This window comes from Lactuca virosa, chromosome 6, assembly GCF_052849685.1.
Source record: "Lactuca virosa cultivar CGN04683 chromosome 6, Lactuca_virosa_CGN04683_v6, whole genome shotgun sequence".
Classification (NCBI taxonomy): Eukaryota; Viridiplantae; Streptophyta; class Magnoliopsida; order Asterales; family Asteraceae; genus Lactuca; species Lactuca virosa.
In genome coordinates, this window is record NC_136431.1 from 180,798,169 (window position 1) to 180,812,988 (window position 14,820).

At 32.6% G+C, this 14,820-nt stretch overlaps 1 long non-coding RNA gene across 2 annotated transcripts in view; it reads right to left on the reverse strand.

Annotated features, from left to right (window-relative positions):
* Nucleotides 1-6,803: 6,803 nt before the first annotated feature.
* The window catches only part of LOC145122609 (uncharacterized), a 79,601-nt gene continuing 71,584 nt past the window's right edge, over nt 6,804-14,820 (reverse strand). The window contains exon 3 of one of the 2 annotated variants that reach the window (XR_013714660.1): nt 6,804-7,294. This is a non-coding gene — a long non-coding RNA (uncharacterized LOC145122609). Of the gene's footprint in view, nt 7,295-13,046; nt 13,206-14,820 lie in introns of those variants that run through there. The other variant, XR_013714657.1, reaches the window with a different exon arrangement.

Sequence of the window (14,820 nt, forward strand, 5' to 3'; positions counted from 1 at the left end):
ATAAGCAAATCATATAAATTACATTGTTATTTCTTGCATTTAACACATAATAGTATATGTGATGAAAAACATTAATTTAAAGCCTTTAAGTTTTTGTTTAGAGTGTGTCATGGATTACATATTTTCACATGGATATACAGTTAGTCCACTGAACGAATATGTCTTTTTCCTATATTCAACTGGATCTATTGTTAATTTTCTTGGTTTTTTTACGAGCATTTCTAAAAAATTTACTAGCATCTTACTTTGAAAAATTACCCAATTATAGCAATGTCATCCATGTATAAAGCAAGTATCACTAAAGTAGGATGCCCAAATTAGAAAAAATTAAACATTTTCGAAGTACATGCCTTGATAAAAAGAAAATTAAACTTGAATGCTAGAATAAACAAGTAAATGAAAGTAGGCTGCTATTTCATGCATATAGCCCTAAACTTATGAATATCTTGTCTAGTATCACATGTGAATAAAACTGTATGTGTACACTCTGGTTTCTACAATGAGGCTGGAGGTAAACAAGTTGTTTCTTATTTACTCAATGGGATTGTATCATATTTAATTGATAATAGTAGGGAATAATCAATCTACAAGACACTTAAATATTTATTTACATGTGCAGATTATGTGTCAGGTAAATTAGTTTGAACATGTCTTAATTAGAAATTGTGTTTTGTTAGGGAAATTGATATGATATAATGAAAAAGTTTATGTATTACATTTATTTAGCATTAGATTGATTATTTCTATTTGACATGCTATATATTGTGAAATAGATTGTCTCTTTTTTGTATATGATGTGTTATTTTTTATTATGAGACACTAGTTGTTATTTAATTTGAAAATTAGTAAACTCATAAATAATATATCTTTTAAAACCTTTTAATGTATGACACGCAAAAATGTGTGTCGTATACATTTATGACAGGCATATTGTGTGTTGAAAATGTATGTCGTAAGCTTAAGACACACAAATACGTGTCGTCTTCCTTCATGATAGGTGCATTAATACCACACATTTATATGTCATTTGTACCACTTTATAACATGTAATGTGTGTCATTAAAGGGTTTTTGTTTTCTAGAAGTGAGTCCTTTTTGGGTTGCCCTTATAAATAGAAATAACTATGATTGCTATTAGGAGAGAGATAAATTTATTTGTTAACATATTATAGATTTTTTTGAATCGGAAAATACAAATATTATAATCTACTCCTAAACTAACACCTAATTCCACCTATGTTCACCACGAGACTTGAACCCTCGACGTCAAAGAGGGAGGGCACCACCTGATACCACTGGGCTAGAAGTCCTTCGATAACGTATTATAGATTAATATGTTAATTAGAGATAGTTAATATTTAATTAAGAGTTAATAAGAATTTACTGAAAATAAATTTTGGATTAATTAGAATTAATTAAAGGTACAATGGTTTAATTGCAATTCTTTAATAGTTGAGAAAGGAAGGCAATTCTAGAATATGCCATGCCTTGGACGATTTTAAGGAGGAACCAGAAGGGTTCTTGAAGCCTCTTGAAGGTGATAGCGAAACTAATTTGAATTGTTTTAAAATATTATTATTCTATTATTCAAATTAGGGATTTCACTAGCTATAAATAGGGTCCATAACCCTAGCAAAACCGATCCCTACATAAACCACATATAGAAATCGGTTTAGCTCTTCCGCCTCACTCCTTATTTTCAATCCAGAGTTTCTAGTGTTTTGGTGTGAACCATTAGAGGCATCCACAGTATTGGTGCTTGCTTTCTAAGGAGGTTTTCAAGAGAGTTGTTTGCAATATTCGATTTTTCGAAAAGATATGTGTTCTAACTTTGTAATTTTCGATTTGCATATGTTAGAAGTTTGTTTCATGAGTATCTTGCTATAACTTGAGAAAAATCCATAGACTTCTAGGTTGCATGTACCCATAATATGATTATGAAACCGTTGCGTAAATATTATTGTCTGTGTAACTTAGGAAACTCATCACATATCTCATTAGCAAATATCATTCTATAATGACTCTTGGATAAAAATATCTTTCCATAAGAACATGATGGTAATGGGAACTATATAGTTCTTTTATGTGGTGATAGTAACCGAAATTCTTAGCTGCCATTGTTGTTAAACAAAGGAAAATATTGTGTCGTCATAGTGTTTTGTATGCCTTGAAGTTTTTCATTTTTGCCATTACATTTCAGGAAAACTGGTTCTAGGTTGCAATTTGTTTGTTTGAAAATGTTAATAGCATTATCTTTTTCCAAATTGTTCTTTACAATTTGTCTATTTCAGGTGTAACACATGGTTAACACATCCCCTAAGCTTCATTAAAAGTAAAAAAGTTTATCTGTTTTTAGATACTTGTTTTTTGATAGTTATCTTTCTAATTACTTGACTCATTACTCATTAGAAGAATTTGTAAATATTTGTTGATTTTGAGTATGGTGTCTTTATTTTTTAGTTTAAAAGCCATATAAATGAGATGACAACGAAACTAGAAGATACAAACGAAAGAATTTCTAATCATGTAAAACTTTATTATGGTGACTCTCAAAGAAAGGTAACTCTTGATCCTTTTGTATGTTTGCATTTTAACTCATTATTAATTACTCATTTTATTCTGTAGTAAATAATCATGTATATAATTTATTGTCGAATATTCTTTGAAAGTTATCAAACTAGTATTTGAAAAGAGGATCGTTTTTCCACATCATGCAGTATTTTCAATTTTTATTGGCTTTTAAGGTAACATCTTCACATATTTGAGTGTAAAATTCCAAAGTCATGATATATATATATATATATATATATATATATATATATATATATATATATATATATATATATATATATATATATATATATATATATATATATATATGACTTCCTTGATGAAAATTTTGCCCCTCACTTAATAAACTTTCTATTTATTCAAAGACCATAAAAATCCTATGAATCATGTTGCATTTTTAACAATAAATGCAACTAGTCAGGTAAACTGATTATCTTAGAAAAATAGATGTGAAACCCGTGTATTACACGAGTTTATAAAAAAAAGTTTAATATAAAGTTATAAGCATTATATATTTTTTAAAATAACAGTTTTACATAAATACAAATTAAGGATATAATAAAAAAGTAAGTAATTTAATATATAGTGTAGGAGATTTTAAAAATTGTAGAGCATTTATTATAAAATTTAATAGAATTATTTGCCTTATATATAAATCTCATTAAAACGTAATTTTAAATTTAAGAAAATGAAAAATAAAAGAAAATGACCGGTGAAAAAAATAATTCAAAATTCTTAGAAAATGACATGTGTCAAATTCAATGAGATTATGATATTTGACAAAATTGATTTTCATTTATTAGGTTAGATATCTTATAGTTTTTATTGAGTGTTTTGTAAAATCACTCACTTTTACTTTGTTTTCATTTTAACTTAACTTTTTTTTTTGTTACTTTTGGGGTTAGATAGAAAGAAGATTGAATTAGCGAGTAATGTTCATCTTCTGTTATATTCAAAACATATAGTATGTAGTCACCTAGCATGGATGATTTAAGAATGACATTTAATAATTCATATTATCAATGTAAAGATTTATTTGGTTATTTTTGTTGTATTGTGAATATTTGATTTATTTGGTTATTTTTGTTGTATTGTGAATATTTATAGCAGCTCAATTTATAGCATATACTTTTTTGTCATAATTTCTTAATTAGTGACCATTTTTTTGTCTCTAACAATAAATATTTAGTGACCGCTTTTTTCGTCACTACTGTCATTAATAGGGTAAACAAATTCAGTGACATTTTTGTGGTCACAAGACAAGTCACTAGTTGTATAAAATAGTGACGACTTTTATTGATTAGTATCGATATTTAGTGACGAAGTGGATTGTCTAGTAACCAATATATTTTAGTCACTATTTAATGACCACTTATATATTTTGGTCTCTAGTTAGTTTAATGACGGACCTATAATGATGAAAAATGAGTACTAAAAATTTGGTCAATAAATCATTTAGTGACCACTCATTCTACTATTAGTGACCATTTCATTTTAGTCACTAATTAGTAAATTTTTTTTGTAGCGAATAGAATTCGTATCGACACAAATAGAAATGGAACTCGAATTTTTAAAACTCATACATGGACTTGTATCACATTATTTGTGTCGTTTATTAAATTGTCGGATCTACATGATGTTGCATTTAACATAATTGAAAATATTTTTTTCAACTGCCTTTGGCTCCCAACTTCCTTCCTCAAGGACAGATAGAAAAAACAACATTGAATTTTTAAATCGTTCTATTTATAAAATATAGAATTTTGTAAAACTTGTTGGCACTTCTTTTTAACAATTTAGTCTTTAAATATAGTTCATTGTGGACTTGGCTAATAAATGACACATGAAATAGATGTTATAGTTGATGGTCGATTTTAAAATACAAAAATATAGGAGACTTTATCTATAAAATATAGAATTTTATAAAACTTGTTGGCATTTATTTTTAATAATTTGGTCTTTAAATATAGTTCATTGTGGACTTGGCTAATAAATGTGACACATGATATAGATGGTACAGTTGATAGTGGATTTTAAAATACAAATATATACGAGACTTTATATGGTAATATAAAAGCTTAGGAGACTTTTACGTGGTACTTTGCATTTTAAAGTTTAAACCAATTAATTATCAAATTGACGTAAGCGGTGGCCATCATGTATAAAACTTGCCTCCTGCTCCTCACGTGCTCAATATCCCACCCCATAACCCCGTTGTGTATCAATCATTTGATGGTAATATCAAATATTATATCTTCAATGCTAATACTTTTAAATAATAGATAGTAGCGTATTGCTTGATCGTATTAGGCGTAAATTGCAAGAAATATTTCGACAATATATTAAATGTCAACATCTTGATGGTATTTGACTCGTTCAATAATAATAATAGTAATAATATCAAATTTAGAAAAACATTTTAGAAATCCATAGCACATTAGTAACAACCACTTTAAGAATTCGGCTAGCAGTGAACATGTTCTCTTATGTAAGGATCACTTGGGCCTGGAACATATGGATTGGATAACACAAAATCAACACAGTTTGTTTATATAAACATATATGACAACATCTTACTCTTTTTATTTTTGGGATAAAAATTCAAATGAAGCTTGCCTTTGTTTTGTCCATGTGTGTTTTAGTGTGCATGTGTGAAACAAGAAACCTCACCTTTTGTCTACGGAATAGAGAATGGAAGAAAGGAGGTGTAATCGACAGGTGTGCTTTTAGAACATTTAAGCAAATTGTATTTCATTTGTTGATTCTATTGTGTTATGTTGTAAATCATAACAAAAATTATGATAACAGTTGATTATAATACGTTTCTAGTTTAAAATATTATAAATAATCGGAAAACAAAATTATAATTGCAACAAGATTCTATTCATGAAATCAATTTTTTAAACTTACCCTAAAATTTTATCAGCAAAGCATAATCTGGAATTTGTCTTCTTCTATGTGTTATCCGTTGTTTCTTTCTGCTCTCCGGTTCACAAAGGCGCTTCCGAAATTATGTTTAATTAGTTTGGTCAGTGATGTGCGGCTTTTCGAGTCAATTCCACCGATAAGAATAATACCCCCAAATTTGGTCGTCCTTTCTGATCCCACTTGATGTCCTATGCTATTAGTTATGCAATACCTTCAAGTTTTCATGTAGGGAATATAACTTATTAAGGTAATTAACTTTTCGGTTTATTCACATCTGGGTAACTAAATTTTTTTGTACACATCTAGGTAACAGACTTTTTGGAAGTATTCACATATGACCATTCGTGTAATTGACTCTTACTTTTCGTTTTGTTCATATTTAAGCAAATATTTTTTTATACATCTAGGTAACGAACTTGTTGAAAGTGTTCACATATGACCATTATAACCGAATATAACCTGCTACAACAGGTCATAATGGTCATATGTGAACGCTTTCAAAAGTTCGTGTTAGGCGTGTCAAGCCCAACAAATAAAGGGGTACGATATACTCCAAAAATAACACTACTATATTGCACTAAAATGTAGTACAAGGTAAGCAGAGTCGATCCACAGAGACACGGGACAATCAGCCTATACCTCTTTGCGCAAGGTACTATGGTTGCCAACGCTAAAGGGGGGGGGGGGGTTTGAATGCAATGATTAAAACAAACAATTAAAAACACAAGTAGTCAACTAAATGAGTGAATTAAATTTAGAATTTGTAAGGACTCCAACTCTATGTATGACAACTTGACAATGTGATTCAAAGATGATTAGATATTGGCTCAATTCTATCTAAGTTGGTACTTGAAAGTTTTAATAAGCTCTAACACTTCCCATTCACTACATTAGTTAACCAAAACAAGCTCTTTGATTAACCCTAACCTTACTAACCTAATCTAAACAAGCTCTTAGAATTAGATTAAAAGGTTGCATTAAACTTTATGTGAATGTTCCCAACAACACTCAGTACTCCTCACAAGCTCGGGAGTGTAAGAGTGTGTAAATAAGATTTGCACTAAATTCATTCAATGGATATCAGTTTAGTGCTTGTTACTTAGTCTAATTCGCAAAACAATTACGGATTTTGCAATTAGATAACTTGAATGACCTAACCCTAATTCAAATGGCCAATAAGAATCACAATTAGATACAAACATTTGATTAAAGCAAAATCAAATTCACTAGATAGAAATTAAAAGCAAACATCAAGTCATATGATTGAAATCATAACTCAAGAAGTCAAAACATAAAGTTGGAGAAACTAGGGTTCTAGCCACACATGACTAGAACAAGATTAACAAGTCTAGAACGGAAATTAAAGTACTAAAGTGCTTACAAAGATGAAATTAAAATGTTTCTAAATGAACGTCTTCAAGCTACAAACTAAAAACTTATTCTAAGAGTCGTCATTGGTCGCCTGGAGTGAATGAGAGTCTGTGTCCCCCATGAAAATCCCGAAATTAGATCATAAAAGAAAACTGTCCCAGGAAGTTATGCGACAGACACGACCCCGTGTCAAATTTTGAAGAAATGACACGGCCCCGTGTCACTCAAAAAGTTGGAAAATTTTCTAATCCACAACCAATGTACGTTGACAAACCATTTGAGACGACCCGTGTCAAAATAGACACGGTCCGTATCAACTCTTCTGTGACAAATTCTTGTTTTCTTCAATTTTGCTCCGAAAAATCCGCATCTTTGTTTCCGGCCCTTTTTCACTATCTCGATTCATCTACAACCTCCAGAACCACCTGAAAATGGCATAAAAAGTGTGGAAATAAAGTGTGCCACGTTTTGTCCCAAAACAAGTAAAATGCATGGATTATTAGTAAATTGAAATGCAAAAGAGTAAATTAAACATGCTTCAATGGTGCATAAAATGCACCTAACAAATCTCCTCAAACTTAGACCTTTCTTGTCCTCAAGAAAGAACAAAAGATTGACTTAAATTGGAGAGAAGAAAAGAAAAAAATAAAAGTATAAATCTTTTTTTTTTACAATGCAATGAATAAAACAAAACTTAACAAAACAAAAATGGTCCAACCCAATTGACCTTGTTTTTTTCACATAGTTGAGAATATACCTATCGTGCCTTGAGCTAACTTGATTTTGGCCCCATAAACACATTTTCATTAAAAACAATACTTTAGGCACTCCTTAATACAACTCAACAGAATCGAAGATTACAACACTTATTCACTTTTAATAACATCAAGTCAATTCAGGGAACAAATTATGGTCTTACTCTCGTGAAAACATATGTGACAAAAACATGCTCAATCATCTTTGTTTTACAAAATAAAACAATGACCGACAACAACTATTTGTTGATTGACAACAATCTTTTTCTAAAAAAATCTTTTCTAAGAATTCCCTAAAATTTACCCAGATTTGGTTAAAATTTTCAAACCACTTACACCAGTCAAAGTAATTAACATTCAGTCCCAATGTCATAAGTTCAAGTCCAAGTCCAAAGGAATCTTTTGGCAGCCAAGGATTTTTCCTAAATATATTATTCAATTAAACTATAAACATAAACATATACACTATCTAATTATATTTTCCTACAAATAAAGCTCATGACTTTCTTTGAAATCCTTGTAACGGGCTTCCAACCAACACATCCAGATCAGATGACCTTGGTGTGCTAGATTTAAAGAGATCCATCGGGTTTACTTGCCCGAACCCCAAAGGCCACAGATTAGCTTTATTTGAATACCTATACATATCTATTTTTTGTTATTATTAAGTTCATGACTTTCTATGGAATCCGTATAGCGAACTTTCAACCCAATCAGTCCCAAACAATTCAGCTTTAGGCGATTAGATGTAGAACACCCCGTCAGAGTTTACTCATTCAAATCCCAAAGGTCACAGATTAACTTAATAATATATATTTTTTTAATTTTTAATTTTTAATTTTTTTTATTTTTTTTTTACAAAAACTAACACTCTTATCAATTTATTTGCTAGGCCTATTCTTTATATTTTTGTCTTTGACTTTTCTATTGTGGGATATCTCACGGTCTATTACTGTGAGAGGCTTCTAGACATTTTTCGGGAGACTGAAGTCAACATGCCAAGACTCGTAAGTATAGTTGGAAACTATGTCCCCAAGCAAGCTATATAAAAAGGAATAAGCAAAAAGGACTTTTTAGAGTGCTGGAAGGCTCGAGTTACTGAAATTTTATCTTCTTTAATTATTTATTGAATTTGACATTTTAGATTCAATTGAGCACTTACTACTCATAAGACCGGTCACATGTCCCAAAGATTGACTCATACCCGTTGTTATGCTTCAGTGTTGAAAACTTTTTCCTTTTCTGTTTTGCACGAATAGCTTCAGGAGGTGTGCACGTGTGTGATTGGACCGCTTTAAGGTTTTAATGAAGAACGAGCAAGTTTAATCTCAAAGTATACGACTCACCTATCAACTTAACTATTTTTAAAAAGATTCGGTTGCTTGGGATTGTATCAAAACAAAAATAGAATTATATATATATATATATATATATATATATATATATATATATATATATATATATATATATATATATATATATATATATATATATATACATTAGACAAGTAAGTAGAACCATGCAACATGAAATACCTCATACCCCTCCCCAAGCTTAAAAATAAGCATCGTCCTCGATGCTTGGAGAGGGGACTCTACTCTTTTTTTTTTTTTTGAAGTTTTGGGTGTCATGGGCTTCAAATGCACAAAGGTAATAGATAACTAATTCCAAATCAAATTACCCACCAATAACTACCAATAATCACACAAAGATACAAACTTTGAACAATTTCAAGCAACTAAATAAGTATTGGAAGGAATATATCGGATTTGTGCTTGAGTGTGTGACTTTTATGGTGAAGATTCCTCCTTTGTCCTCCCCAAGCTTATCCTACACAACAAGGCAAGCGAATTGACATAATTGATGGTCAATTTTCGGACCTAGGGTTTGTGAGAAAAACCTGGATTCACCATGAAAGGTCCAACAAAGAGCTTCAAGATGAAGTGTAGGGAAAGAAATTTCATAACGTGGGAGAAGATTTCAGTTGGAATTAAGGAATCTAAGGTGGTTTAAGAGTGAAATCGGTTTTGGGGAAGAAAAGTGGCGAGAAAACGAGTGAAAGCAGTGGGTGTGGTGAAAGAATGAGCAAAACCCGTCTTTTTTTTTTCTTAAAAACGCTACAGCACGTCAGACACGACCCCGTGTCAAATGATGGCAAAATGACACGGCCCGTGTCATTCCCAAACTTGATAAAATTTCAGCCTACTTTTGGACACGACCCCGTGTTAAATATGGTAAAAAAAAGACACGACCCGTGTCAAACGTTCTATGAGATTTCACAATTTTTTTGGTTTCGGCATCCTCCGACACTCAAAATTCATTTTTTCTTTTTTGGTAATTCATTTTTAATTATTAGATAGCTGAAAAGTCATTTGGAACAATTAAAAACGATGAAATACAAAAAACGAAAAAAATGATGAAAATACCCCCGGATTGTCTCCCGGTTAGCCACCCTTGTTTTGAGTCGTTGGCTCGACTTGGCCCCTGAATGTGCTTCATTCTAAGTATGTGGGCCTTTCCAACACATCAACCTTCTTGTATGCTTCTTATCACCAATAAACTCCAAAATCTCCAGCACATCGTTATTTATATCGAACTCCTTTGCAAGTTCATTGGCTTTGCTCCTGTCTAGTTTTCGTGAAAAAACTAACTCTAGAAATTCATTGTTAGACAAGTTTAAACTTTTTTAGTTGAGGGTTGGATCATATTCACAAGATTGACAGATTGAACATCGGAATGAACCTTTTTTGCTTCATGAATATTGAAGTTGATAACTTCACCATCAAATTCCATAGTTAAAGTTCCGTTGTAGGCATCAATTTTTGTTTTAGAAGTTTTAAGAAAAGTTCTACCCAAAAGTATGGAACTTGAACTTGGAGAGTCATCATCTCCCATATCTAGAACATAAAAATCAGCCGGGAAAACAAATTCATTGACTTGCACCAACACGTCCTCTAGTACACCTTTTGGGTGTACTATTGACCGGTCGGCAAGTTGGATGATCACACCGGTTTTGCTCAATGGTCCTACACCAATTGATTTAAAAATAGAATATGGTAGGATATTTATGGATGCACCTAGATCGATCATGGCTCGAGGTACATAAAGATTCCCCAATCTGCAAGGCACGGTAAAGACACCGGGATCCTTGCACTTCGAGGGCATCCTCTTTTGCAAAACCACAGATACATTTTCCCCGACTCTTATAGTTTGGTTTCCTTTTATTTTCTTTTTAGATATACAAAGATTCTTAAGGAACCTTGCAAATCTAGGTACCTACTTGATGGCCTCGAGGGAGTGGGATGTTTATTTGAACTTTTTTGAACATTTGCATGATCTCACTCTCCTCCCGTTCTTTCTTTGTGCTCTTTAATCTTTCGGGAAATGGAGCAGCTATGGCTTTAGATTCAGTGATGAAGGGTTTCTTTTCGGTTGTTTTATCTTCAATCTTCTCTTCTTTGGTTGCCTCTTCGACCACTATTTCTTCTTCATCTTGATCAACTGACACTTTTGGACCATTGTAACTCTCTCCGCCTCTGAATGTGATGGCACACACGTTGTGCCTTGGGTTCGTTTCTGTTTGGGCGGGCAAGTTTCCTTGAGATTCTAGTTTGCTTACGGAAGGAGCAAGCTGTGAAACTTGTTGCTCTAAGTTCTTTATGCTTTCTTTTGTTTCTTGTTGGAAATCTTGTGTATTAGTTGCCAAACTCTTCACTATGTCCTCTAAGGACATAGTTGATGAACCCGCTTGTTGAGGAGGGTGTTGTGGCTACCTTGGCTGAAAGTTCTGTGGTGGAATAGGTAGTCTTTGTTGGTATTGATGTAGTTGACTTGGTTGATAACTTCCCTGTTGATTTGCTCCCCAACCTTGATTGTTGTTCCATTTTTGGTCACCCCATGGCTGATCGTATCCTCTTTTATTTGATCCAGAATAGCCTCCCCTAGCTTTTACTTCTTCATAATCTTCTTCTTGAAGTTGTGGGCACATATCGGTTGGGTGTCCCACTTGAGTGCAAATACCACAAGGGCGGGGTATGGGTTGCACACCTTTGTCTTTAGCTAACATCATTACCACTTTTGTAAACTCGGACAATTGAGCTTCAATTTGAGGAGTTTGGACTTCTTTTACACCTCGGGGTGCATCCATGTACCATTCTTCATCATGGCTTGAATGCTTAGAATCTCCAGTCATGTTTTTGATTAGATTGCGGATTTCGGTTGGAGTCTTGTCGGGTAAAGACCCGCCACTTGAGGCATTAAGAAGCCTTCTTTCCATTGGAGTCATGCCTTCAATGAAGTATTGGAGGAGCTGGTATTCGGTAATTCCATGCTTGGGACAATGGGCACAAAGTTTCTTGAATCTCTCCCAATATGTGTGGAAAGCTTCTCTTTTATGTTGCTTGATTCCAATGATTTCCCTTCGTAGGGCTGAAGCTTTCATTTCCGGGAAGTATTTGTCCAAGAAAAGGCATGCAAGATCTACCCAAGTAGTAACCGTCCCCGGTGCGAGGTCATAGAGCCACTCTTTTGCTGCATCTTGCACTACGAAGGGGAATGCCCTAAGCTTGATTTGATCCTCCGTGACATTGTGTGGTTTCATTCCCACACACACAACATGGAACTCAGTGAGGAACTTGTGAGGATCTTCATTTTCCAGGCCTCTAAAGGTTTGGAGTAAATGGATGAGCCCGAATTTTAGTTGTAAGTTGGTGGCTGCCGGATATGTGATGCAAAGAGGTTGTTGAGTAACCTCTTGCCTCGAACATTGGCGAAGGGTTTGCTCTAGTGGTAGATTTGGAGGTGGATTCCCTCCATGGTTATCTCCCATGGTATGAGTATGAATTGAGGTTTCTGTGGGTGTAGAGGTTGGGATGTTATGAGTAGGTGAAGAAGGTGGAGTGATATTTCTGGATGAGGATGGTTGAGGTGAGAGTGAGAGGGTTTCTATTTCAGTTTCTAACACACTTGAGAGGGGTATATCCTCCTAAATGTTAATGACCAGAGGGGTAGATGATGAAGAAGTACCGGAACCCGGTTGCCTCTTACGAAGCTTGATTTGCTTCCGTAACTTCTTTGCAGTCTTCTCTATCTTCGAGTCAATTGGCAATGATGTACCTGTACGAAAAGATCTAGGCATAAACAATTAGTAACACAATGTCCCCGACAACGACACCAATTTGTTGGGCGTGTCAAGCCCAACAAATAAAGGTGTACGATATACTCCAAAAATAACACTACTATATTGCACTAAAAGGTAGTACAAGGCAAGCAGGGCCGATCCACAGAGACACGGGATAATCAGCCTATACCTCTTTGCGCAAGGTACTATGGTTGCCAACACTAAAGAGGTGGGTTTTGAATGCAATGATTAAAACAAACAATTAAAAACACAAGTAATCAACTAAATGAGTGAATTAAATTTAGAATTTGTAAGGACTCCAACTCTATGTATGACAACTTGGCAATGTGATTCAAAGATGATTATATATTCTTGTTTTCTTCAATTTTGCTCCGAAAAATCCGCATCATTGTTTCCGGCCCTTTTTCACCATCCTGATTCATCTATAACCTCCAGAACCACCTGGAATGGCATAAACAGTGTGGAAATAAAGTGTGCCACGTTTTGTCCCAAAACAGGTAAAATGCATGGATTATTACTAAATTGAAACGCAAAAGAGTAAATTAAACATGCTTCAATGTTGCATAAAATGCACCTAACAAATCTCCCCAAGCTTAGACTTTTCTTGTCCTCAAGAAAGAACAAAAGATAGACATAAACTGGAGAGAAGAAAAGAAGAAAATAAAAGTATAGATCTTTTTTTTTACAATGCAATGAATCAAACAGTTCGTTACCTAGATGTGTACAAAAAAAAAGTTAGCAAGATGTTAACAAACCGAAAAATTAATTACTTTAATAAGTCATATTCCCTTTGATGTATGTAAATTTCTAACCCACTTTACTTCTATTACCTCTTTTATTAATATAAAGCTCTACAAATATTTTTAAAATCCTATGAATTGAATGTATAAAATAAATATATAAATATTATTATATTCTTTTGGTAAATTTGTTATGTTAAGTTGTTGTATCATTACAAAATTTATAAATCAGATTTGTTTTAAATATATATCAAAAAATCTCTATGTACTAATAAAAACCGTTAAAATAAAGAAAATATAAAATATTTTTTAAAATCTCAGTATGTATCCTACTTCGATTATTATTTTTCCAAGTAGTTTATAATACAATGTTTAAAATCTCAGTATGTAAACAATTGGTTCCATATAACTAATTAAAAAGATAAAACCAATTAAAAAAATATAAAAGATTGTTTAAAATTCTAAACATATATAAACATATATGAAAGTTTTAATATTATTTGGCAAAGTATGTAACAATACCACCCTTATGTGTCAAATAATAATATCACCTTTATAAACAATTTTCTAGAAATTTATAAATATTTCGTAGAATTTTATTTCTTATAACGTTTTTATTCTTTAAGCGTATAACAAATTTCAGTTTTATTTTTCATTTGTATTTTATTATATGTTTTCGTATATGTTTCTTTCACTAACTTAAATTTTAATTTGTCATGTAACAATTGTATTTAATAACTGCTTCAAAATAATTGTTTAATGATTATGAATTTGAACTATCAAAATTCGTCTATTTTTATAACTGTGGTTTCTTCGGATTATAACCTAATTTAAATAATATAGATAGTAATGTATTGCTTGAATGTATTAGGCGTAAATTGCAAGAAATATTTTGACAATTATTTAAATGTCAACATCTTGATGACATTTGACTCATTCAATAAAAATAATAATATCAAATTTATAAAAACATTTTAGAAATCCATAGCACATTGGTAACAACCGCTTTAAGAATTTGACTAGTAACTGACTTTTGGAAGGTGTTCTTCATTTTGTGGCACCCCAGGGCAAAGTCGAAATGATTTGCTAGAGGGTGGTGGTAAGGATGTGATGACCTCTTCTTCGGTGGGCTCGTACTTGGTGTCCATCTTCGAGTAATCAACCTCCTCCTGCTATGGCTCGTCTCCCGTAGAATCGTCCTTTGAGGGCCCAAATGGTTCCATATCCAATGAACCATTTGAGTCATCAGTTGCCTCCTCACAATGAAAGCCTCTTCCTCTGATGTCGAGGGCGATAATGTACCATCTAGTCTATAG